The 26,421-nt window shown below is 44.2% G+C and overlaps 1 long non-coding RNA gene across 1 annotated transcript; it reads right to left on the reverse strand.

The window, feature by feature from the left end:
• Window positions 1-939: 939 nt before the first annotated feature.
• On the reverse strand, window positions 940-26,115 carry LOC137327809 (uncharacterized). Its single transcript, XR_010964551.1, has 5 exons — window positions 26,028-26,115; window positions 15,621-15,702; window positions 15,500-15,530; window positions 7,027-7,402; window positions 940-1,752 (listed from the first exon to the last, which is right to left on the reverse strand). It is a non-coding gene; the product is annotated as an uncharacterized lncRNA (long non-coding RNA).
• Window positions 26,116-26,421: the final 306 nt, after the last annotated feature.

Consider the following 26,421-nt stretch of genomic DNA (forward strand, 5'->3'; position numbering starts at 1 on the left):
TCCCCCCCCCCCCCCCCCAACCCCCCCACCTGTCAAATGGACCTTTGCAACTGCCACAGGCTGACAGCTGCAACACATCCATTCGAGCTGGGAGTGTTTCCCTCAGTGTGGGAAACAGTCCCATGTTGATCTAAAATCACACACAGTCCCTTAATCAGGTCAGTTGATGACCTGAAATACCAAACTAAATATTGTCAAGTGGCATCCCGCTGGCTTTAATTGCCTGCGGGATTCCCACCAGCAGGGGCTGCGCGCACACGCCGGCGCGTCAGCGGGGAACCCGGAAGTGGGCGGGATCGAGGCGCGATCCGGTCCCGCTCCTGGATTTTGCGATTTTCGGGGCCCGCCTGCCGAGAACGCACGCAATAGCGGGTGCTAAAATCGAGCCCTTTGTGTCCTCCTCACAGCTTACTTTCCCACCTAGCTTTGTATCATCAGCAAACTTGGATACATTACACTCAGTCCCTTCATCTAATATAGATTGCAAATAGCTGAGGCCCAAGCACTGACCCTTGTGGCAATCCACTAGTTACAACCTGCCAACCTGAAAATGAACCATTTATCCCTACTCTCTGTTTTCTGTCCGTTAACCAATCCTCTATTCGTGCTAATATATTACCCCCATCCCCATGAGCCCTTATCTTGCGAAACAACCTTTTATGTGGCACCTTATCGAATGCCTTTTGAAAATCCAAATACACGATTTCCCTTTCATAAAACCGTTACATTAGCCGAAGCTACAGAAGGGAACCATGGTCTTATAAGAGCCATCCTTCAAGTCTGCCTTCTCTTTCAAATAAAACAGAATCAAACAACAGTCTTAAAGAATTGTTACTACTGCCTAGCAAGCAGGCATTAACCTGCATGACCGTGTTCCTGATCGCAAACCACTTTTTTTTTTATATATATATATTTCAAAATATATTTTATTTCATAAAATTTAAAAGATACCAATTCCAAGGCTATACAATTCAGAACAGTACAACATGGATCATACATATGATTCCAAAATACAATTTAAGCACAATACATATCTTATGATACATGCTGTACAATACAAGGTGGGATGGCCTTACACGTTGGCCTTTCTCCATTGAGCCTTTGCATAGGTCGGACCTCGCTTGGAGCGTGCAAGTCGGCAACACTCAGTCGGGGACAGCTCCTTCAGCTGGAAAATCAGCAGGTTTCGGGTGGACCAAAGGGCCTTCTTCACCGAGTTGATAGTCTTCCAGCCACAGTTGATATCTGTCTCTGTGCGCATCCCGGGGTATAGCGTCCTGTATTACTGAAGTGTTGGGGATGAACCAGGACAGGTACCAACACATCTCTCTCCACACCCTCTGCGCGAAGGGGCAGTCCATCAGGAGGTGGACGGCGATCTCCTCTTCACCGCAGCCTTGAGGGCAGCTTGCGGTGGTGCCGAGATTCTGTACGTGTTGGAAGGACCGCACTGAGAGGGCCCTTCTCATCACCATCCAGGCTACATCTTGATACCTGTTGGTCAGTTCTGGCGACAAGACATTATGGCAAATGGCATTGACAGTCTGGTCGGGGAACTGCCCGATCGGTTCCACCCTCTCCTTTCCTTGCAGGACACTCAGAATGTTCTGTCAACCACTGTCTGACGGCCTTGTAGTCGAAGGGGCTCCTCCTCAGGAACTTCTCCACCTGCAACAGGTGGTGGGGTACAGTCCAGCCGGACAGGACTGCTCGGCATCTGCTCGGCCAGTGTGGCCACACCCAACCTTCTCACTGTATTGGACAGGTAGAAACCCAGCACATAGTGACACTTGGGCCCCTGTTTTCAAAGGAAATTGCAGGTACATGGGGGCTGCGAAAATCAGGGAAATCCCAAGCGGGTGAGAAAGCCGGCCCAACCCACTGACTTCTGGGTTTCCCACAGACATGCCTGTACGCGCATGCCTCATGAATGGGAAGTCCTGCCAGCAATTAAAGCAGGCGGGATAATAGTTAAAAGAACCAAACGTACCTCACTGAGGTACTTAAGGTACTTTATTTCTGACATACCAGATAGTTAAATCGATTTCAAACTTACCTGGCCGGCTTTCCCATGGCTTCCGATTCACGCCTGAAACCAGACGTGAACGGCCAGATCAGGCAAAAATAAACTAAATAAATAAAAGAACCATTGCACAAAGTTAAAAAGCAAAATAAACCTACCTTTCCACCCTGCTCCGATGTCCGATGTCTCCCTCAGTCCCCTTCTCTGATCTCCCTCCCCCCCCCACCACCGCCCGACCTTCAGCGTCCTCCACTCTCTGTTCCAGCGTCGGATGATCTCCCTCTCTCTCTCTTCTTTCCCCCCCGCCCTACACCGCCCCGGCGTTGCCGCTCCTGTTGGCAGCCAGCCTGTCAATCAGGCTGGCTGCCTGACGCGAAACCTGGAGAGAACTTTAATCACCATCAGTTACATCGCGATCACGTCGGAAAAAGTAAGTTCTTTTTTTAAATTCGGGTTTGCCACGCGCACCTTCACGCCCCTCCCCACTGCCAACCCACCACCATTTTAAAATTGAGCCCCTGGTGTTTGCGTACTGGGGCTCTACACACAACTTGAGGCAGCCATACACAAAGGTGGCCATCGGTCACAAACCACTTGGACAGTGAGGTTCATGAAAGACATGGAATTGTATTTAGGAGAACAGATAGTTACATTGGTGCCATCAATAATCCCCTACACTTTGGTAATTCTAACCCTATGAAAACATTACTGTGTCCTCTCATTCTGCTGTTGCTTTTCTAATGGGGAAATAATAAAGGTGATTGCCCCGCTGAACAAAGCATCAGTTATTTGCTCGATGCATCTATGCCCTATGTATGAAGTGATGTTGCAAATATCATTTGCGGTAGCTTGGAAGGCCTAAAAGGTTCAGGGCTCCCGCTCTCTGCCCCCCGCGCTCCTGGCGGTCATGGGCTCCTGTTCTCTGCCCCCCGCGCTCCTGGCGGTCATGGGCTCCCGCTCTCTGGCCCCATGCTCCTGGGCTCCCACTCTCTGCCCCTCCCACTCCTGGCGGTCATGGGCACCCACTCTCTGCCCCTCCCACTCCTGGCGGTCATGGGCTCCCACTCTCTGCCCCTCCCACTCTCTGCCCCTTGCGTTCCTGGGCTACCACTCACTGACCCTTACGCTTCAAAACAGTTATGGACTCCCACTCTCTACCCTCGTGCTTCAAATGGTCATGGGCTGCCACTCACTGCCCCTCATATTCCTAACGATCATGGGCTCCAAAGAGTGCTGGGTGCACAAGTGTGAGGATGTGAGAAGAGAATGCTGTTAGCATGTGAAGACAGCAAAGCAAGAGGTGAGTGTGTTTGGAATGAAAAAAAAAGCTGTTGCAGTGTTGTAATTGTATATTGAAGGATATGATGGAAGGAATTGTTGAAAGCAGTGGGAAAGGGGTGAAAAGAGTGTTGTCATGTGTTGAGAGAGATGAAGAACTGTACTTGCTACTCTTATGAGGTGACTGAAACTCTCACTACACTGAAGCCGGGTCCTGGGGGTGATGCTGCTGGTACTGACCCTATCAGCCACTTCTGTCCAGGTCTGCTGAATAGTGGCCCTGGGGATGCTTCTGTGGGTGCTGGAGAACGGTACCTCCCTCCATGCCCTGACCTCCTCCACAAGGACCTCCAGAGAGGCATCAGAAAGCCTTGAGATAGCCCTCCAACTCATTAGTCCTAACAGTGTCCAGTGGGAGAACAAAATCTGGCATCAGGGACTGCAACCTTTTTTTTTAGATCATCAGGGACTGCAACCTCAATTTAAGAGATGCATTCTACTTTAAATAGGCATGGAAATTGCACGGATTGCTACTGACCCTGGTAGAATTCATGGAAACCACTCATTTGTACAACAGAAGTGAAATGCAAGAGCAGGGTGGGGAAACTTTGCTACAGGATTTAAAAGCCTACAATAATTTGAAGTGGCAGCAACAACTCAAAGGGTCAGCAGATAACTGATTTTTCTTCCAGCTTTAGTCAGCATCTTCAACTGTAGTGAATTTTTACCCAAGTATCTTCTTGCTTCTTCAAAAATCTTTTCAGAACAGAAAGCAGATTGTTCAGATGCCCAGTCACTTCATAACAGCAATCCCAGTCCATTCCTTGGCACCAAAAAAAACTGAAGTGCAAAAATGTTTGATGCACGCCTCAATGTACACCACAGCATGGTACAACGGTTCTCTAACTAGTCTCCATCCTCATGCTACAAGCACTTGTCCTCCCTATCATATCAGCTGTCTGCTGGAAATATCTGAGTACCCTCAGCTGTTATGAGATAAGGTCCTTCTCAGTACCAAGTGGCTCTTGCACCAAATATGTAGCCAATCACATTTTGAAACACTGGTTCTCAGGTTACACCTAGAAGTACCAGGAAACGTCTATGCACACAGAGGAAGTATGGTGTTAAGAAGTAGGGTCAAATATTGAATGTGAGTTCTTGTTATCATTATAATAGATTTTGATGGCTGAACTGGCTCTGTTATTCAATGAGCTCATTAAATTGTGAGATCTGATTAGAGTGAAGTGGCAAGGTTGTTTATTGAGATACAAAGGCAAATATTTTCATAAAGGATTGGTATAGCCACATAAGCTGGGGACTGTTATTAGTCCGATGAGAATATATTGCTAATAATCTGCCTAGGTATTTCTCTGACAGCCGGGGCAGGGCCACACCCACCACCACCCCCAATCAAGTTTCACCTGACGTTAGGTTCCAAGCACCTCCATCTCCACAGTAGCCAGACCTTCCTCCAGGAAATCCATTATTTTGCCATTCTGAACAGCAAAGTTGTCTAGGGCACAGCAGGCACCAAGATGCGACAGACCTGCTCAGAAGCATAACACAGTACCCCATAGTAACATAGGTTTATCTAGGCACTGGAACTTTACTTTCAGGGACCGCAATAGTCCTCTCAATAACTAGTTAACATGCCTCATTGTACTGATATTCAGCTGGTGATGATAGCACTCGAAGTGCAGTCATGAGCCACAGAAAGAAAGGATACACTTTGTCACCCAGAAGCCATATGGACACTTGACTGTTTTCCCTTCCCGAGGAAGAGGCTGGACTGCTTAATAACAAAAATGTTGTGACAACTCCCTAAAAATTTGACCTTCAAATGGAAAATTTGTTGATGTGTCACAAACAATTTGAACATTCAGGGAGTGGAGTTATTTTCTATGCAGGAAATAGGAACATGAGAAATAGGAGTAGGCCTTTCAATAAGATCATGGCTGATCATCTACCTCAACTCCACTTTCCTGCCCTATCCCCATACCCCTTGATGTCCATAAATCTATCGATCGCAATCTTGAATATACTCTACAGCTCAGCGTCCACGGCCCTCTGGTGTAGAGAATATCAAAGATTCACAACCCTCTCTGTGAAGAAATTTCTCCTCATCTCTGTCCTAAATGGCCGATCTCTTATCTTGACACTATGACCCCCAGTTCTTGATGCTCCAGCCAGTGGAAACAGCCTCTCAGCATCTACCCTGTCAAGCCCTTTTTATACGTTTCAATGAGATGACCTCTCATTCTTCTAAATTCTAGAGAATATAGGCCCATTCTACTCAATGTCTCCTCATAGGACAACCCTCTCATCCCAGGAATCAATCGAGTGAACCTTCGTCACAGTCCCTCTAAGGCAAGTATGTCCTTCCTTAGGTAAGGAGACCAAAACTGTACACCCTATATCATTGCAACAAGACCTCCTTACTCTTGTACTCCAACCCCCTTGCAATAAAAGCTAACATACCATTTGCCTTCCTGATTGCTTGCTGTACCTGCCTGTTAACTTTCTGTGAATCATGTACAAGGACACCCAAATCCCTCTGAATACCGACATTTCTTAGTCTCTCACCTTTTAAAAGATATTCTGCTTTTCTATTGTTCCCAAAGTGGATAATTTCACATTTCCCCACATTGTACTCCATCTGCTGCCTTCTCGCCCACTCACTTAACCAGTCTATATTCCTTTGCAGCCTCTTTGCGTCCTCCTCACAGCTTACTTACCCACCTAGCTTTGTAGCATCAGCAAACTTGGATACATTATACTCGGTCCCCTCATTTAACCCGAAAATGACCCGTTTATTCCTACTTTCTGTCTTCTGTCCGTTAACCAATCCTCAATCCATGCCAATATATTACCCCCAATCCCATGAGCCCTAATCTTGTGTAACCTCGTGTGGCCCTTATCGAATGCCTTTTGAAAATCCAAATATACTAAATCCATTGGTTCCCCCTTATCTACCCTGCTAGTTCCACCCGCAAAAGACTAATAGATTCGTCAAACGGGATATCCCTTTCATAAAACCACGTTGACTCTGCCTAATCATATTATGATTTTCTAAGTGCCTTGTTACTACTCCTTAATAATAGATTCTAGCATTTCCCCTACTACTGTCAGGCTAACTGGTTCCCTCTTTTCTCTCCCCCCGCCTTTCTTGAATAGCAGGGTTACGTTTGCTACTTTCCAATCCACGGGGACTGTTCTGGACTCAAGGGAATTCTGGAAGATCAAAACCAACGCATCCACTACCTCTTTTGAAACCCTAGGATGTAGGCCACCAGGTCCAGGGGATTTGTCGGCTTTTAGTCCCATTAATTTCTCCAGTACTTTATCTTTACTAATATTAATTACTTTAAGTTCCTCACTCTCATTAGACCCTTGATTCCCCACTATTTCTGGTATGTTTTTTCTGTCTTCTACTGTGAAGGCAGGTACAAAATATTTGTTTGAAGTCTCTGGCATTTCTTTATTGCTCATTATTCATTGGGTTCACAGGAGGGGCCCCTTCCACTGTCCCCTGAATTTTATGGAAATCAGTAATATTGTACAACTGATTAGCCTTTTTATGCTGCAGTCTTGCACTCACTCCAAAATGAATGAATTCCCTAAGTCACTTGCAAATGCCGGACCAGACAGCACCCTAGGGAATGTTACACAGATCCCATTGCAGCCTGGAATAAGCCAGTGACATAAAAACTGAGAAGTATACTCACTTTGACAGCCATCTGCTGAATTGTTTGGCACTTGATCCGAGCTGCAGGTTGGTGTGTAAAATCTGGCACAAGTCATCCAGGTTTCCCTTGTGAATCTAACTCAAAGACACTGCTCCTCACTCATACCCTCGTAAGATCTCCTGTGCCAATAGACTCATAAGTAGGGGAGAGGAGGTCGTGGCAGGTTCTCCAGTGCTGCCATTCGCATGTGCTCCTTTTGGGTCTCCTCTTCCTCATCCATCAACACTGCACACAGAGGAATTCCCAAAGGGAAACCCATGCTCTTCAGTCATCTCTCTTACTATGGGTGGAGCTTGAAAAGTTGCAGGTGACCAGAGAGTTCCTCACTCTACCAGTTTTGACTCCACCTCAGTAGCTTCACAAAGAAAAAAAAAGTTTCAAAAATATGTAGACAAACTGGAGATATCTGGGTAGACATTATCCAGGCAGTGTGCACCTATGAATGCAGCATATCTGCCAGAATCAGCTGATCTTGGCAAGCCACCCCTCATTGGTCTGGTTGTAATTTAGAGCACACTGGCAGAAGGAATTTTAATGTACAATATCATCCTTTCATTATCTATTTTACATATTAATACAGTTACAGGAATTGGCAGAAGCAGCAGCAACTCCTCTCCCAAACTGGAAATTGCAACTGCTTAAAAATGGGGTAGGAGCCCAACGGGAACACACCCTACCCCAATTTTTATGACCACAGTGAATTCCCAGCTACCATTACACTACAAACGTGCCATAACATATCAGATCACATTCTTAAACAATTTTAGTTTTGTTTTCTGTCAACAAAGAAACCACACTGCTGCTAATCACAGGTTCTATCTTTTCTGTTTTGAATTGAAACAGTTATTAATATTTTGAGTCTTGCCTGAATTAAAGCTTTAAGAATTGAACTTCCAATTTATTTTGAAGCTTTTGGAAAAAGCAAAGAAACTCACAATTCGCTGCAGGATCAGAGAGTACACCCTTTACTTCAACTCAAAAAACCTACTGATAAATACTAGGAAATTCTGCAAACTGAATCATGCATTCTGAGTATATGCAATGCTAGGACATTCTACAATCTATTAGTGCTTAGAATGTACAGATGCAATTGGAAACTCTCTTCAATTACTTTGGTTAAAAAATATCCATTTGAAGCCCAGGTTTTTGAGAAAGGCTGAGGCCTTGAAGTAAAAAACCTTAAGAAAGACACAAACAATTCAATAAATAGACTTAATCAGGTTGTTGTGAAATGACAAAAAGCCTGACTTAAAAATTCTGACCTGGGAAGTAAGTTTAATAAATTAAAAATATATATAATCTATATATATATGGCACACACCATTGTGAACTGCTGGTAAACATTTCTAATGGGAATTCCAATGTTAATCTGATCACTAAGCCGTAACGTCTCCCCTGTCACATCATCAAAATAAATAATTAATGTGTTAAACTTCATCAGGAAGGCAGTGATCGAGTTGTGCCATTGCTGCAAGCTAACCTGAACACAGGTGTAAGGTACTTACGGATTGCCTTAACTTGGTTATTTTCTTCAGGTACAAAATCATCTTTCAATTATTGCTTAGGTGGTGCAGACTGAATTAATGTTATGTCAACTCTTTCTAAGCTGCGAAATGCCAAACAGGGCAACCCTCCATATCCCCACTTTTTGCAGCAGCAGTTCCATTGCAACATCTGAAAATCTGGGGGCTCTGTCTTAGCAGCGTTCCATTATCAGTCTGCCAACTGTAAACAAAAATCGCAAAATCTTCTTCTAAAGCTTTGCCATAAAAAATTACTTTCCCTTTAAGTGGCTGCTGCAGCCCTTTGCAGATATCCCACACCTGATTTTGCGAGCTCCCTTTGAATGGCAAATTACATGCTCAGAGTTTGTTTTAAATGTGCAATTAATCGGCCTAAATGGCTCTCGAAGACTTGTCAGGGTTGGATATGGGTCACTTGGACATGCACAAAACCTGTATTGAAACATTCCACTGCCATCCATGACCATCATGGAAAATCAAACCTAATGGGAGAAAGGGATTGCAAAAGAGAGGAAATGAGACAGTGAAGGAATATGAATAAGAGTGAAAGGGAATGAGAATGAGAGTACAAGTCTTGTTTCAAGAAATTAATTTGCAACAAACCAGTCAACAAAGCCAGAAGCCACATTGATGGGCTAGGTTTCAAAACTTCTTCCATTGTATACTTATAGTTACAGTGACAGTATCAGTGGCATACTCTGTTGAAAACATCTAGCTCCTTATCAATGAAATTATTTATTTTTCTGTCCTCAAGCTTTGAACCAGTGTCCATTGCTTCATGACAGCATCTAAAACAATTTATGAATTGCAGAAAAATGTTACGCCAGCAATTTTCTTACCCAGTTGTTTGTTAACTTCCATGATTTTGCTAACTATATCATTGAAGTCTATTCTTTTTTCTTTCAAAGCATCTGAAAATCAATAACAATTTCAAGTATTTAATTTTAGAATTTTCCTCCAATTTAGAACATTTCTACCTTCCTTTTCAATCCTCCCAGCCATCTATTGCCTCCCACACAATTTATTAAAAGAAAAGGTAGCCAGATGATAGGAACATAGGAACAGGACATTCAGCCCCTCGTGCCTGCTCCGCCATTTGATAAGATCACGGCTGATCTGTAATCTAACTCCATATACCTGCCTTTGGCCCATATCCCATAATACCTTCGGTTGCCAAAAAGCTATCCATCTCAGATTTAAATTTAGCAATTGAGCTAGTATCAACTGCTGTTGCCGATCTGCTAAAATACCTCTGGAAACCCCTCCCTCCCTCCCTCCCTCAATCACTGCAAGCTGTGTGAGCAAAAGCACAGGTGATGCTTCTTTCAACCAGAAAAACCTTTCTTCCCTCAAAGGCTCATCCTTCATCACAATCAAAATCAGGAACTTGCTATTTAGAAAATCAGACACCAGTCTTTGCCCTTTCCACTGTACAATGCATTGCAGCATTAAAAATCCTAGACTTTGCACAAATAATTTGGCTTTGTAAAAGCATTTGCGATGAGTCAAGACGTCATCAGGATTATATGCTGATCTAGCTATGTTCTGCCCTGTTGAAATAGTGAACCTCTGGGTACACAATTGGAAAGTTGCCAATGTTATTCCATTATTTAAGAAGGGTGGGAGAGATAAACCATGAAATTGAGCACTTGGATAAATATGAGCTGATCAGAGAGCCAGAATGGATTTGTAGAGGATAAGTCATGTCTAACTAACCTAACTTTGAGGTCACTAACGTGGTAGGTAAGGGAGTATCTATGGATGTTATTTATATGGACTTCCAGAAGGCATTCGATAAGATTCCACGAGAGACTTAACAAAACTGGAAGAGCGTAGAACTGGAGGCAACCTTTTGAGATGGGTAAGGAATTGGATAGGAGATGGGAGACAGAGAGTCGGGATAATGGGTACATACTCCAATTGGCAGGATTGCAACTAGTAGTGTCCCCAGGTATCTGTACTTGGGCCTCAGCTTTTAACTATATTTATCAACGACTTAGATGAAGGCATAAAGAACCGTATATCCAAGTTTGCTGATGACACTAAATTAGGTGGTACAGTAATTAGTGTAGATGGTAGCAGACAGTTGCAAAGGGACATTGACAGATTAAGTGAGAGGGCAAAAATGTGGCAGATGGAGTTCAATGTGGGGAAGTGCAAGGCCATCCAATTTGGACCTAAGAAAAATAGATCAGAGTATTTTCTAAATGGCGAGAAGCTAGGAACCGTGGAGAAGCAAAGAGATTTTGGGGTCCATGTACAGAAATCATTAACAGCTAATGGACAAGTACAAAAAACAAAAAGGCTAATGAATGTTACCCTGCATCTCAAGGGGGCTGGAATACAAAGGGGTGGTACAAAGTGATGGTACAGTTGTATAAAGCTCTGGTCAGACTGCATCTGGTTCAGTTCGGGGCACTGTACCTCAGGAAGGATATATTGACCTCTAAGTGGGCGCAGCACATTAACCAGAATGATACTAGGGCTATAAGGGTTAAATTATGAGGACAGGTTGCATAGACTCGGCTGTACTTGCTGACCTACAATGGCTCACAGTCGGGCAACACCCCGATTTTAAAATTTTAATCCTTGTTTTCAAATCCCTTCATGGCCTCACCCCTCCCTGTAACCTCCTCCAGCCCTACAACCCTCAGAGATCTCTGCACTCCTACAATTCTAGCCTCTTACACATCCCCGATTTTCTTTGCTCCACCATCGGCGACCATGCCTTCAGCTACCTAGGCCCAAAGCTCTGGAATTCCCTTCCTAAACCATTCCGCCTCTCTACCTCTCTCTCCTTTGCGACGCTCCTTAAAACCTACCTCTTTGACTAGGCTTTTGGTCACCTGTCCTAATCTCACGTGGCTCGGTTACAAATTTTGTTTGATAATCCCTCTTGGGAAGCGCCTTGAGACATTTTACTACGTTAAAGGCGCTATTTAAATGCAAGTTGCTGCATTCCTCGAGTATAGAAGACGAAGGAGTGATCTAATGAAGTACTTAAGATGATTAAAGGATTTGAAAGGGTAGATAGAGAGAAACTATTTCCTCTGGTGGTGGAGTCCAGAACAAGGGGGCATAACCTTAAAAATTAGAGCTAGGCCGTTCAAGGGTGACGTCGGGAAGCACTTATTCACACAAAAGGTAGTGGAAAGTATGGAACTCTCCCCCAAAAAGCTGTTGAGGCTAGGTCAATTGAAAATTTCAAAACTGAGATTGATTTTTGTTAGGCAAGGGTATTAATGGATATGGAACCAAGGCAGGTTAATGGAGTTAAGATTCAGATTAGTAAGGTCTAATGGAATGGTGACAGAACGGCTTAAAGAGCTGAATGGCCTTCTCCTGGGATTATCAAACAAAATTTGTTACCGAGCCATGAGACTAGGACAGGTGACCAAAAGCTTAGTCAAAGAGGTAGGTTTTAAGGAGCGTCGCAAAGGAGAGAGAGGTAGAGGCGGAATGGTTTAGGAAGGGAATTCCAGAGCTTTGGGCCTAGGCAGCTGAAGGCATGGCCGCCAATGGTGGAGCAAAGAAAAATCGGGGATGTGTAAGAGGCCAGAATTGTAGATTGATAGATTTTTTTTTGTTAGGCAAGGGGTATTAAGGGATATGGATCCAAGGCAGGTAAATGGAGTTAAGATTCAGATCAGTAAGATCTAATGGAATGGTGGCAGAACAGCTTAAAGGGCTGAATGGCGTTCTCCTGGTCTTACGTACCATTTGTCTGGAAATTCATTGACTGGTTTTATAACAGAGTCTGAAAATAGACCAGAGGCAAAACGGCTGAAAATCTTTGCGCCTTGGATCCCAGTGTAAATACTGAGATCCACCTGCCAGCAGCTGCGAGTTCCTCAAAGTACTCTGATCACACCAGAGCCTTGAAGGGAGGGCATACAAACTCAAAATGGAGAAGGTGCAATGATCAACTGTAGTACTCTTACCACTGCTCTGATGAGATCATCTAACAGAACAGGGTTTGAGCCTTCCTGGTCTGTATAGCTTACCTACTCACTGGAGAAACTTACTGAGCCATTGGGAGAGCACAAAATGTGAGCCATATGATCAAGAAGCTTTTTAAGATGCTAAACTATGATTTGATAATCTGCTCTGAATGGTTCAGAATTGTTCATGAAACTTGTGAAACATTGAGGAATACAGAATGGTACGGGCATTTTTCAGCATTCCTACCCATTTATAAATTCTTTGCATTCAACAATTTGAATTCATGACACTTTTGGTGATTGGTCCCCGTAACAATCCGGAAGGCCAAGGGATATACTTTTCTAATTGATAAGGAACAAATATAAAATCTGCGCAAGCCAAGAAGAAGCAAGGTGCCAACAGATGGAAAATAAAACAATTGGGATAGCTAATGGGACAGTAAATTCCTGCACACAAACATGCAATTCTGTGCTGATCATTCATGTTCAATGTTTAATCTCAATGCCACGTGTGTCAGAAAATGAAACCAAGTTTGTAATTTTGAGTGCCTCATAATTAGCACAAAAGGGAAATAACATCACTGCCTTCAGTTTACATTTTACAAAATTTAAAAAAAATGAAACCTATTTCTTCTCCCATAAAAAGAAAACGGGGATAGAATTTTACAGAGGGCCATTCACCCCTTGAAGACTGTGCTGGCTCTCAGAGAGTTATCCACTTAGTCCCTTTCTCGTGCCTTTCCCCCAAACTTTAAATTTTTTCTTTTTAGGTATTTATTCACTTCCTTCTTAAAATGCGATTATGGATTCTGCTTTCACCACTGTTTTGGTAATTTTAACAATCCTTGATATAATTTTTTTTTTCTTAAGCTTGTCTTTTCATGTTCTTAACTTTATGCCCTCACCAACCAATGAAAAGTCTTTCCCTGTTACCTTTGCCAGACCTCTCAATTTTGAAGACCGCTTATCAGATCTCCACTTAACCTTCTTTGTGCTAATGAAAAGAGCCCCAGTTTCTCCTGACTCTCTTCACAACTAAAGCCCCATAACCCTGGTAGATTCTTAGTGAATCTCTTCTGGGCACAATATTTTAAACTTTTTTTTCTTATTTGTTCTTGGGATAGGGCATCACTGACAAGGCAGTGTTTACTGCCCATCCCTAGTGCCTTGAGCAATTCAGGCAACCATGTATTGTTGGACTCTAGTCACATACATGCCAAACTAGGAAAAGGTAGCATGTACCCACCCTGAAGGAGATTAGTGAACCAATCAGCAAATATTAGTCTTTTTTTCTGGTGTTAGTGCACAAATTACCAGATTTATTTAATTCAATTTCACAATTTGCCATGGTCTACTAGTATCGTTAGAGGAGGTTTTTATTTGATTAGATGTTCTATCCATTCATCAAGATCAATTATGGTTCTTGAAACAATTAGGTCAAGTTTTCATAGTTCTATTAAGCATAATACTTAGGCATACACATAAAATATAGTACTTACAATCGCACCTGATGGTTGGGGACACAAAAAGTGTTACAGTTCGGAGTTCAGTATTCAGGTTGATAGACCCCTCCGAATCCAAATCCTCGTTACAGTTTGTAACTTTTTATACCTTTCTGGACTACAAAGTCCTTATCAAAATGTCCACATATGGCAAACTACACAGACCTAATCAAGTCTTGTTCAGTTTTACGTCTTTAAACTGGTAATTTTACAATACTTCTAGTGATTGACGTGAGTGAAGATATAAACATTTTGCTTTCCACTTTCTTAGGATTCTTATCTCTTACCCCCAACTACATGGTCCGCAGTATGTTTCCACATTACATGATTGTACCAAATGTTAAAATGTAACACTGAATAAGGAAAACTAATTGGACCTATACCTTATTAATAACTTCAATTAATAAGCTGATTTCCTTACTAATGAGCTGTGTTTCCATTGAACTAACATGATTAGTATAACTCCCCTATTTTGATATCTTAACCAAAAATTCCTCTTTTGCTGCATATAATTGATATTCCACTAAGCGAAATTTTTAATCAGGAGTCTGTCTTTGATTCTGTACCATTCTACAGAAACATTAGTTAAAAAGATATTAACCCTGATGTTTTCCTTTTGCAGGTCTAACTGTCGTCATTGCAACCATATCATTTATTACAGCTTCCTGAAACTTAGAACTAGTATTTAATGGCACGTCACCAATTAATTTCTTTCACTAAGCAGGTAATTACATCATACTAAAACCTAACCATGCTGTAAGGGTCTGTCTCAGTTCAAAACTTCAGTGGTCACTAACTTAGAATTGCTGTATACTTGCAAGTATTTTAAGATATTACATACTTCTCTATTTAACAAAAAGGCTGAAAGATAACATTGCTATAATGTAAAGAAAAATAAATAAGAGTATTACATTAGCACACCAAGTCAGTCTCAATATCCCGTTCCTTACACTATAATCACGAGGCTAATATTCTAATTGCATCTTAACCAATAATTTATATGGAATGAACTCTTTGCTTTTGTACTTTATAGCCCCATTTATAAGTCTAGCATCCCACATAATTTTTTTTTAAAAACAGCTTTATTAACTTGTCCTCCCAGTTTTAAAGATTTGTATGCATTTGGTTGCAACACTGACTCCTAGGAGACACCACTGTTAACATTACTTCAATACAAAATCAAATTTCCATTCCATGATGTAACTTTTCCCCTGGTTCAAGTATTTTTGATTTTAAAAATGTTTACATTATCACTAAACCATAGTTGTAAAGAAACCAATGTAGCTTTGTCAATTAGAAAATTGGACACTTTGCAACACAATAGCAATTAATTTCAAAAACAATGTACTGGAAAGCAAAATATTATGAAAAGTCTTTATCTGTCCTTTTCTTTCAGTTTTGGATTAAGCATGCATCATGTTTGGTATCCAGTTATACCTTCAAATTTGAAAATACCTGGGCGTGAAATTCTGTACAAAAAACGAACCTTGAAATGTGGACGTCAACAAACGTTCTACCTGCATTAATAATAATAATAATGTTACAAAATGAGTACAAAAATGGTTGGGGACATAACTAACAATGTCAATATCTCATCCATTTCTTACCGCAACTGCATTGCTCCACAAAGTGCTCAGCAGGGAGAAGGCCAACACTACTCCAAAGGTAAGGTCCATCTTCTGCTGTTAACTGCACATCCGAATATGGAGAAAGATCAAGATGGGAAATTGTTCTACAATATGGCCTACATAATATCACATTAAAAAGAAATAAAACTTAAAAAATACTAGACTGCGTTTCCATAGAGATTACAATTACCATGCTCATAAAAGTGTCAGCGTCTTAATATGATGCAATGCAACATTGGCACAGATAAGACTTTTCTTTTACATTTTCATAGATTTTTGAAATGTTTTAAAAAAGTAACAATAAGTACATGCGATTATGGCGAATCTTGCCACTATTCGTCAAATATGAGTCGAGAGGATGAATTATGTCATTTTTACTGAAAGAACAAAGTAAAAGATTAACCACTTTCTAGAATAGACTTAATTTTTCAAAACAAAGGCCAAACAGGAAAAAACCCACAAGGGACAATTTACCATTAAGATGCTTTAATATGGTAATATCACAACGCTACAGTTGTCAACAACATGTTCCTTCTTGCTCCCAATAAATATACAAGTAGAGCCAATGTCAATTCATTTTGAACTGAAGGTTCTCACTCAATGTACCTGTTCACCACTCCAGACTCACCAAGTATTAGCTTTGGGGGAAATGGAGACTCCAACTAACACAATATTGTTCCAAGGTGTGTCTAAGGAAAATTACTCTGAATCCTCAACTAAAATAAACCCCCTCAGCAGTGTTTGGGGATGGTATGAAGGTTATTCCAAGTTGCACGTTTACAGATATTCGCAATGGACACTTCAAGTTTGTCTGTCAGGTAGTTCTGAATCTAGCTGGATGACGCATGAACTTTAAAAAAAAATAACAAGCTCCTAATGAGGGCGGAAGTGAGATACAGCTTTTTGTAGGAACCTGGGATGTGGCCAAAGGGCCACTCCTACAGTATGCCACAATGAGTATTGGCAATCATTGAATTGTGTCTTTTTTTTTTATTAGCACTGCAAAAATTAATCCCTGGCTTCTTTTCTCTACTACCAACCATCTCCGCAAACCCCTCTCCCCTACCTCTTCCACGTTCACCTCCAAGTGCGAGGAGCTCATAGACTTTTTTGTCACTAAAGTTCAGACCATCCATTCAGCTGCCGCTGTTACTTCCTCCCCTTCCCTTTGCCAACCAAGCCAAATCTGCCCCATGGCTCTCACCTGCCCAATCCTGAATCTGTGTCTCTAATTTCTACCCCATATCTCCACCTGCCCTCTCCAAGATCATCTCGTTCACGAGCCCCCGTTGAAGGTGATATCACAGAAAAGTGAACAAAGTGGACAAAAGCAGCACCACTGAACATTTTTCAATTAAATACTGTAGGCTTTCTTGCGTGTTTTTCTGTAAGCTAAGCTGCATCAAAGAGAAGACCACTCAAAAGACGACTGTCAAATTGGACCTGACTAAATCTGAGAACATGGCCAGAGAAATAGAAGTGGCGCTCTGCACCTCTTCTTATGAGGAAGTGTGATCACCCAATCACTACTTAACTCCAGAATGTTCACGAATAACAGTTTGAGGCCAATGCAGTTATCAAAAAAAAACAGGATTTTTCTGAATAATCACAGAAAGAGAAACCAGAGGAACAGTGTATAGAAGCATCCATTTGCAAGAGAAGTTGCTATTTGTCCACAATCCTTGAGGAGAAATAAGAAAGTCAATGATTATTTCATGACTAATTTGTCACCTCCAGACTCTACTTCTTCAATGCTCTCCTCACCAGCCTCCCTTTCTCCAACTCATCAGAAACTGTTACCCGCATACTATCCTGCACTTGTCCTGCTTCTCTATCGCTCCTGTCCTGGCCGACCACCACTGGCTCCTCACTTCCCAACTCATTGAACTCAAAATGCAAATCTCTGCACGGGGTTTCTCCCCTTACCACTTTTGCACATTACTGTAAGCCCTACGCACCAGCACACGTTCTCCGCTCTTCTGACACTGACTTGTGCTTTATTCCCCCGCCCATCTCTGTTCTATTATCAGTGATAGAGCCTTCAATTGTCTGGGCCTTACACTCTGGAATTCTCTCCCTAAACTCCTCCTCCCTACCACCTTTCAAAATCCTCAACAAATTCAGAGCTGCACATTCAAAATCCTCAACAAACCCACCTCTTCAACCATGCCTTTGCTCACCACCCACCCTTCCAATTCTTCTCTTACAACCACTTAACACCTGTTTCCACCTCTGAAGCACCTTGGAATGTTTATTACCTTAAAAGCGCTAAATAAATAAATGTTGCTATTAGTCAGGGACCATGGTCTGATTGAGGACTAAATTGGTTGTCTACCCCAGGCACATATTGTGCTGAGTGTTAACCCATGATTTAACCATATTGGACAATTAATATTTTATCTTTATAGTACCGTGCTTTTGTCAGATAAACTTGTCTTGAACCAAGGTCTGAAAGTGGGTTAGAGACAATAGCACTACTTAAGCCTCTTTAAGTACTGTGTGAAGTTTACTGCTGTCAACTAGCATGTGAGCTCCTAATCAAAACAGAGATGTATCCATCACTGGCATCAGTAAAGGAACTGGTGGCTTTACCTGCACTTCATGAAGAACATTTTGGGACAACCACCTCAGATCCACAACAGAGGTTTGGCCTGTCCTACCTAGGTAAAAGAAAATAACCCATTGGGGGACCACTGGTGAAGTAGATTCAACTACAAGGATTTTTAAGAAATCTTTACTGGAAACTAGATACAAGCTACAATCAGACTGAGAACATAAAAACTGTGCCTGCTGTAATCAAATTTTCCACAGAAGGGAGTCTAGTCGTTGAAAGCTTCCAAACACTTTTAGGTGGAAGACGACAACAACTTGTATTTATATAAGAACATAAGAAATAGGAGCAGGGGTAGGCCAATCGGCCCTTCGAGCCTGCTCCGCCATTTAATAAGATCATGGCTGATCTGATCCTAACCTCAAATATAAATTCATGTCCAATTTCCTGCCCAATAGCACCTTCAACATAGTAAAAGCCCTCAGATATTTCCCAGAGGCAAAAACATATGCCAAGCACTAAAAGAAGATTTAGTGCAGATCACCACCAAATGGTTGAGAGGTAGATAATGTGGGTGAAAAACAGAAAATGCCAGAAATATACAGGTCAGTCAGCATCTGAAAACAGAATAGACAATTTCTATTTTAATTTCAGATTCCCAGAAGTTGCAGTTTTTCTTTTTTCTTTTAGGTTTAGGGAGTTTTGGAATGTGGAGAGGTAGTAAGGCAGAGGAGTTTATGAAGCAAGTTCCAGGGTGTAGATTCAAGACAGCTAAAGACTCCGCCATCAATTTTAAAATAGGATGAGCATTCTGAATTCAAATCACTGGTGGACATGGCGCTAATGGAGGTTGGTGAGGAGAGGGGACAAGTTGTGTAGGGTGGAGCTTAGGAGGCCAGTGAGGAGACTGTTGGGAAATGTTGAGCCTGGAGGGATGGTCTGCACTCCCAGTGTCTGCCTGCCTTTTTCTTCCACCACATTCCCAGGCCACTGAAGCCTTCTCCACTTTACCAGATTTTCCAAGCTTCCCTCCTCCTCTGCTATTCTGCTGTAACCATTCACACATCTTCTTGGTCTCAGATATATCTTTTAATTTTTCTAATTTCTCTCATTATTCCCTCCTTGTGTCATATACCATTATCATTTATTTCAGTTAATCATCTCCTGTCTCCACCTAATCATAGACTAGTCTCTCACTTTTTTCTCCCCACCCCCTTTTCCATGGGTCTTCGCCTCCTTCTAAGCTGTTCACCTGTAACATCTTACGGTTCTGATGAAGGGTCATTGGCTGCAAACATTAACCCTGCTTTCCTTTCTCCACAAATGCTGCTTAACCTGCTGAGTGTTTGCAGCATTTTCTTTTTTGTTTCAGGATTGGAACAGTCAAGTCTGGAGGTGACAAGGTCGTGTATGAGGATTTCAGTGGCAGATGGGTTGAGGTGAGGGCAGAGGAGGGCAACGTTACAGAGGTGGAACTAGTCGGTCTTTGTGATGGAGAGGGTATGGGATTAGAAACTCATCTCGGGGCCGTATAGGACGCCAAGGTTGTGAACAGTGCCATTCAGCTTGACACGGTGGCCAGAGAGGAGGATGGAATCAAGGGCAAGGAAATGAAGTTTCTATCAGAGGCCAAAGACGACTGCTTTTGTCATCTTAAAGTCTAACTGGAGGAAATTACAATAGACTGGCACCAGCAATTTCCACAGAGGTTACACTCATCTCCCGCTGTAACTTCAGAGACCCTGGAGAAATGGCATAAACAGCAGCTACTAAGTTACAGCAGCAGATCAGGGAAGTCCTGCAGAAATTCTACCCCAGATGTCAGACAAGCAGTCTGATTCCAGCAGGAATTGAGAGAGGTGGTGGAAAGTATAGCTAGGCAGAGAGGCTTCAGTAAGAGGCAAGGTGTTACCAACTGTGAGCCAAAGTGATAAGACAACACTAAAGGAGAAGACAACCAAGTAGGAGGTAGTCTTCCACCAGAGTTACAGACCACACTAATTTCTTCTGAATGAGATCTGGTTAAAAGGCAATGGTGCATTAAGGAAGAATAGAAAGAACTATAGCCCCACTTTTAACTCGGGATGTGAATCAGGTGGGCAGGGGCAGGGCAGGCAGGAAGCACCCATGATATTGTCAGTGTGAGGCCCATGCAATCTTAACTTGTGGGCCTCATTTCCATTTCAATTGCGCCGGGAATTGGGCAGCCCACTCACATGATACACATAATTTGCATTATACTTCCCCAAGCCTATTTAAGATGTGGAGATGCCGGTGATGGACTGGGGTGGACAAATGTAAGGAATCTTACAACACCAGGTTATAGTCCAACAAATTTATTTTAAAATCACAAGCTTTCAGAGATTATCTCCTTCGTCAGATGATTGAATGAAAAGGTTCTCAAATCGCATATCTTATACGATGTTGGGACAGCATCACACCAATCAAAAGGTGTCGTTGTTATTCAAACAGGCCAGTCACGGAGAACAGCACGTCCCAGTACACTCGATATACATTGTGTCTTTTACACAGGCAGGCAGAAAGAAACTCAAAATGGCAGAGAGAGAGAGAGAGAGAGAATTTAAAAAAAAGCCTATTTAAAGTAGAGATGCATCTCTAAAAGCAATGTTGCATTCCCCACTTTGATTTTTGCTTGTCCTTCTATTAAAGAAATTTTGACATCACAGATGAGTCGAAGTGCTGCCCCCTGCTTTTCTGATGCTTCCCATGGAGGTCCTAGCGGAGATAGTCAGGGCAAGGAGGGAGGAACTGTTCCCTAGCAGGAGCACCCTCAGGGGCACAATTATACAATTCTTCACAAATTCAAGTTGCATTCTCATGACCGTCACCTGTAAATGTCCAGCTTCTAACTGTCATCCAACTCTCACTCCTTTTCTCTTTCTTCTAGGACCTTCTCACCAGCAAGCACTACCTGCAGGAGACAACTTAGTGCATTCTCAGGAGGACTGTCCTCCATAAGGCACTCCATCCATCCCAGGCACCAGCTCAGACATTAGCACTCTGTATGGGTTAGATAGTGAGCCAGTGTGTTCTGCAAAATATTTTTTTTTCTTGGTTGTTTGTATATTCGGTGGCCCTGTAGGTAACACCTCTCTGTCTGAACACTTTGATTGCCTTGGCAACGGGCAGTTGGAAAGACTATCTGTAATCACCAGGTATTGTTCTGTGATTTATAAATGTGAAAGGTTCGAGGATTTCTTGACATTCACCCGAGGAAGGAGGAAGCCTCCGAAAGCTTGTGATTTTCAAATAAAATTGTTGGACTATAACTTGGTGTTGCAAAATTGTTTACAAGCATCTGAAAAGAAAGGCTATAATGAACACATCAGCTGTCTACAGGGGAGAGGACTGTATCATGAAGGTGGACACTAGCCACGCCACTTGTGCTGGATCTGAGTTCCCATCTGATCAGAGGAAGGATAGGCCTAATGGTAGAGTTAAGATTCTGCACATCCGACAGATGGCACCCTGAAGCTCTCAGAAGTGCCTTGGGACATTTTACTATGTTATAAATGCAAGTTATTGTTGAAGCCAACTGCCATTGTTCTCTTCAAATGGTCCCGCCAAGGCCTGAAGGCCACGGTCAAAGTATCCACGTTGGATGCACAGATCTGTCTGGCGGCTCCCAGTTAGAGGGGCGGATGCAGATATTTCTGGTGTTGCTATTATCTCTGGATGGCACTGCATTGTGTCAAATCCTTCTTGGTTACTAGCACTGAGAATGGTATTGGACTCCACTGTCACCCTTGCCATCTATCTCAGGTCATTCATGGTCGTCCTCAGTGCCTCCATCCAGTACCCTCCTTCATACGGCAGGATCCCAGAGAATCGAGTCTGCAGGTTCTCGAGCCAGAAGCTGACTGATCCTTTCACCTCCGACTCCTCTTGCATCCTCGTTTTTTTATGTCTAAACCAGTGAGATATCCTCATCCGAACAATCCATCCTCCCGGGTTGTTTTCTCTGGTCTAGAGAATGAGTGTGATAGGGTCAATGCCAACATGGGCAGGGATGAGGCTGGACTGGCTCCTCCTCCTCCTAGGCATCTTGCTTTAGGTTATGTGGGGGAAAAAAAGAAAATGAGAAGTGCTACAAAGTTATGCTGCTACCAGGACGGTTGCTCTGCAGCTTTTGAAGATGCTTGATCATGTTGCATGCTAGCATGTTTCACTCCCACTCGTTATTCAGGCAAGCTACAGATAGTTCAGACAAATCTGCAACTGCCACTGGCTATCCTAGATCTCCATCCCCGACAGGTTCGGCCACAAAGCTCCCCAGGATCTTCAAGGCTACTTCTTCATGAGGAATAGAGATCTACTGTCAGATGCATCACCAACTGAAGACTGAGATTCCCAGGAAAAGAAATTTAACTCAAGACCATCCGTTTTGCACCTGAAAATCAGGCAGTCAGGAGTTGAAAATTGAGAGGTGAGGGTAAAAAAAAGATCTTGGAAACCCCATTGACACACAAGGCCTGCCTGATACCATATTCAGGCAGCCTTTTAAATGTGGAAGTAGTCCGCCCACCTGAAACAGGCATAAGCCCGCTTTACTAAGCAAATCATGGTCCCTAATGCAAACTAATGCCGAACCACTCAAAAGGAGTGGCCACTCAAAATACAGGCACAAAACCTTTTTAAAAGTTATATTTTTGTGGTCCCAAAAGGATTAGTGCATCTCCTGGATCCACAAAAATACTGCGAACTACTGCCGGCCCAGACTCTCAGTCTCGGCTTTGCCTATTCCCTCCTCCCAGACCTACCTGCACTTCAGTTCGGCATCGGAGCTGGCAGGAATCTCTCAGGCCCGGTCGGTGAGCTGCTTTGGACACCCATTTGGCACCTGCAGCTCATCGCTTCCATTCAAATGAGGCCCAATCCAAATTTGGCTCGGGCCTCTGGCCAGCACAAAGAGTACGGTGAGGGTAATTAATGAAGGAGTCAAGGAGGTGGCAGTCACTACCACAGCCACCTCCCTTCACAGAGTGCGAACCACATTCTTGCAGCACGCCAGCCCTCAAACTTTATTATGCATATCACCAACAGGACGACATCCAGGTCCAAATCCTTGAAATTGGCTGCTCTTTTATCGCCCCATGCTGCCATCCTTCTTGCCTGGTTGCCTGCTACTTCCAGTCCTGTCATTGCCCCTTTAAACAGTAGCTGGTTTTATAACCTGCTGGTGCACCAGGTTTCTACCTCTCTTCCCACTTCTTTTAGTTTTCTTTCTTCCCCTCTCCTCCATTAAGGGTGCCTAATTCTCACCTCTGCACATTTTTTTCCATCCCTCAGTATATCTGCAGCACTAAAGGCTGGATTATGGCAGCAGAAGTCCTGCCCCTGCCTCACCTCTGGTATACTTGGAATTTCAGGTTCTCTAAGTCTACTCCTCTTAATTCAAAGTTTCTTAATTCACATGATCTGTTAGCTCAATTTTTTTTTTAAGGTTAAAGATCTTCAAATTAACAGGAGTGTACTGTACACATTAATAAACCCTTCCACTATCCCATTTAAAACAAACAAGTGGGCAAAGCCCAAATCAACAATCTACGCAGATCTAGCCCCCACTCCTATTTGAAGAAAAACTCAAAATGCCAGCTGAATTTGACTAGATCTCCCCTTGCTGTGAAAGGCCAAACAGGAAGGGGCTTGCATGGCAAAAAGAAAGCTTCCCAGAACTAGGAGATGTTATCATAAACTCCCAACATTATGCACCTACAATAATTTGTTTTATCCCTAATGAGCATTATCAGAGTGTGATAAAAAATTTGTTTGACCTCATTTATTTAATTAGAGGTGCTTTCCTTCGGATAAAACATCAAACCAAAATTCTGTCAGTTCAGGGGGACTTTAAAGATCACGTGGCACCTATTCAAAGAACTACAAGCTCTCCCATTGCCGTGGCCAACATTCCATCAACCAACTTTACCAAGAGCACTTCACTGAGCTCAGTGCTGTTTGTGGAATCTTGCTGTGCACAAAATGATTTTCATGTTTGCCTATATAACAAGAGTCTGGCCCTTCAAAGTAGCTCATTGAATCTAAGGCATTATATAAATGGGCATTTGTTTTATATACAGGAGGAATTACCACTCATTGAAACATGTCCATACCGACACCAACCCAGATTTCCCCTGGGCCTGGGGGTGACCCATGTTGCTCCAAATACTACCAATAGCTCAAATGTTTTGTGGCCTGACAGACACATTGTTACGGTCCTCTTTGGTAGACCAACAGCCACAAACATGTTTCAGCTGCCTCAACGCCCACAGCTCAAGGCAGGAATCATCCGTTCAAACCTTGGACGCTGCTGCTGGGTAGCCGAGCTGAGAGGAATTATGGGCTGGGCCAATGGCCCGACCACAGAACTGGCTGGGTGGGGAGACCGATACCTCCCGACCAATTTCTTACCCCCAACCTACCCTGGCAATACAAAAAGGGCTGTAGACACAGCCATAGTCAGCCCAACAGGGAAGCGAGCTCTGGTCTGTGGTGAAGACATCAAATCTCTCCCCGATAGGGCAGAGCAAAAACCTCAGGTGCATATATCACCAGAGAGGAGCAGCAGGAAGGGGATGGGGATAAGGAAGGGGAAGGGATGGTCCTTCCACCCCACCCTCAGCAGGATGGAGATGGGGATAAGGAAGGGGAAGGGGATGGTCCTTCCACCCCACCCTCAGCAGGATGGGGATGGGGAAGGGATGGTCCTTCCACCCCACCCTCAGCAGGATGGGGAAGGGGAAGGGGATGGTCCTTCCACCCCACCCTCAGCAGGATGGGGATAAGGAAGGGGAAGGGATGGTCCTTCCACCCCACCCTCAGCAGGATGGGGAAGGGGAAGGGATGGTCCTTCCACCCCACCCTCAGCAGGATGGGGATAGGGAAGGGAAGGGGATGGTCCTTCCACCTCACCCTCAGCAGGATGGGGATGGGGAAGGGGATGGTCCTTCCACCCCACCCTCAGCAGGATGGGGAAGGGGAAGGGGAAGGGGATGGTCCTTCCACCTCACCCTCAGCAGGATGGGGAAGGGGAAGGGATGGTCCTTCCACCCCACCCTCAGCAGGATGGGGTAGGGGAAGGGGAAGGGGATGGTCCTTCCACCTCACCCTCAGCAGGATGGGGATGGGGAAGGGGATGGTCCTTCCACCCCACCCTCAGCAGGATGGGGAAGGGGAAGGGGATGGTCCTTCCACCCCACCCTCAGCAGGATGGGGAAGGGGAAGGGATGGTCCTTCCACCCCACCCTCAGCAGGATAGGGAAGGGAAGGGGATGGACCTTCCACCTCACCCTCAGCAGGATGGGGAAGGGGATGGTCCTTCCACCCCACCCTCAGCAGGATGGGGTAGGGGAAGGTCCTTCCACCCCACCCTCAGCAGGATGGGGAAGGGGAAGGGGATGGTCCTTCCACCCCACCCTCAGCAGGATGGGGATGGGGAAGGGAAGGGGATGGGGATGGGGAAGGGAAGGGGAAGGGGATGGTCCTTCCACCCCACCCTCAGCAGGATGGGGAAGGGATGGTCCTTCCACCTCACCCTCAGCAGGATGGGGAAGGGGAAGGGATGGTCCTTCCACCTCACCCTGCAGCACCGGCCCTGGGTAGCTGCGCTTCCTCCTGAAACAGCACCTGACAAACTCGAGCACAAGCCCGGCGTCCCGCCGTCTGTCCACTGACCCTCTCGGGATGACATTATTCAGATCGAAATAACAGCCTGCCCAGGGCCGCCGACATTACTCAATCTGCGATCACTATCGTCAGTCACAGACCGTTGCTTTATATTCGCGGTCCCCGGGACTGCGCTGCCGCCCTTCACTCACCGACTTTCCTCGATCGCACTTCGCTTTTCTCCAGAACTTTCTTTCTCCGCACGCGCACTCCTCAAACCGCCCGATCACCACGCACGCGCACTCCTCAAACCGCCCGATCACCACCACGCACGCGCACTCCTCAAACCGCCCGATCACCACGCACGCGCACTCCTCAAACCGCCCGATCACCACGCACGCGCACTCATCAAACCGCCCGATCTCCACGCACGCGCACTCCTCAAACCGCCCGATCTCCACGCACGCGCACTCCTCAAACCGCCCGATCTCCACGCACGCGCACTCCTCAAACCGCCCGATCTCCACGCACGCGCACTCCTCAAACCGCCCGATCACCACCACGCACGCGCACTCCTCAAACCGCCCGATCACCACGCACGCGCAC

The sequence above is a fragment of the Heptranchias perlo genome, chromosome 12 (genome assembly GCF_035084215.1).
Source record: "Heptranchias perlo isolate sHepPer1 chromosome 12, sHepPer1.hap1, whole genome shotgun sequence".
NCBI classification, from domain to species: Eukaryota; Metazoa; Chordata; class Chondrichthyes; order Hexanchiformes; family Hexanchidae; genus Heptranchias; species Heptranchias perlo.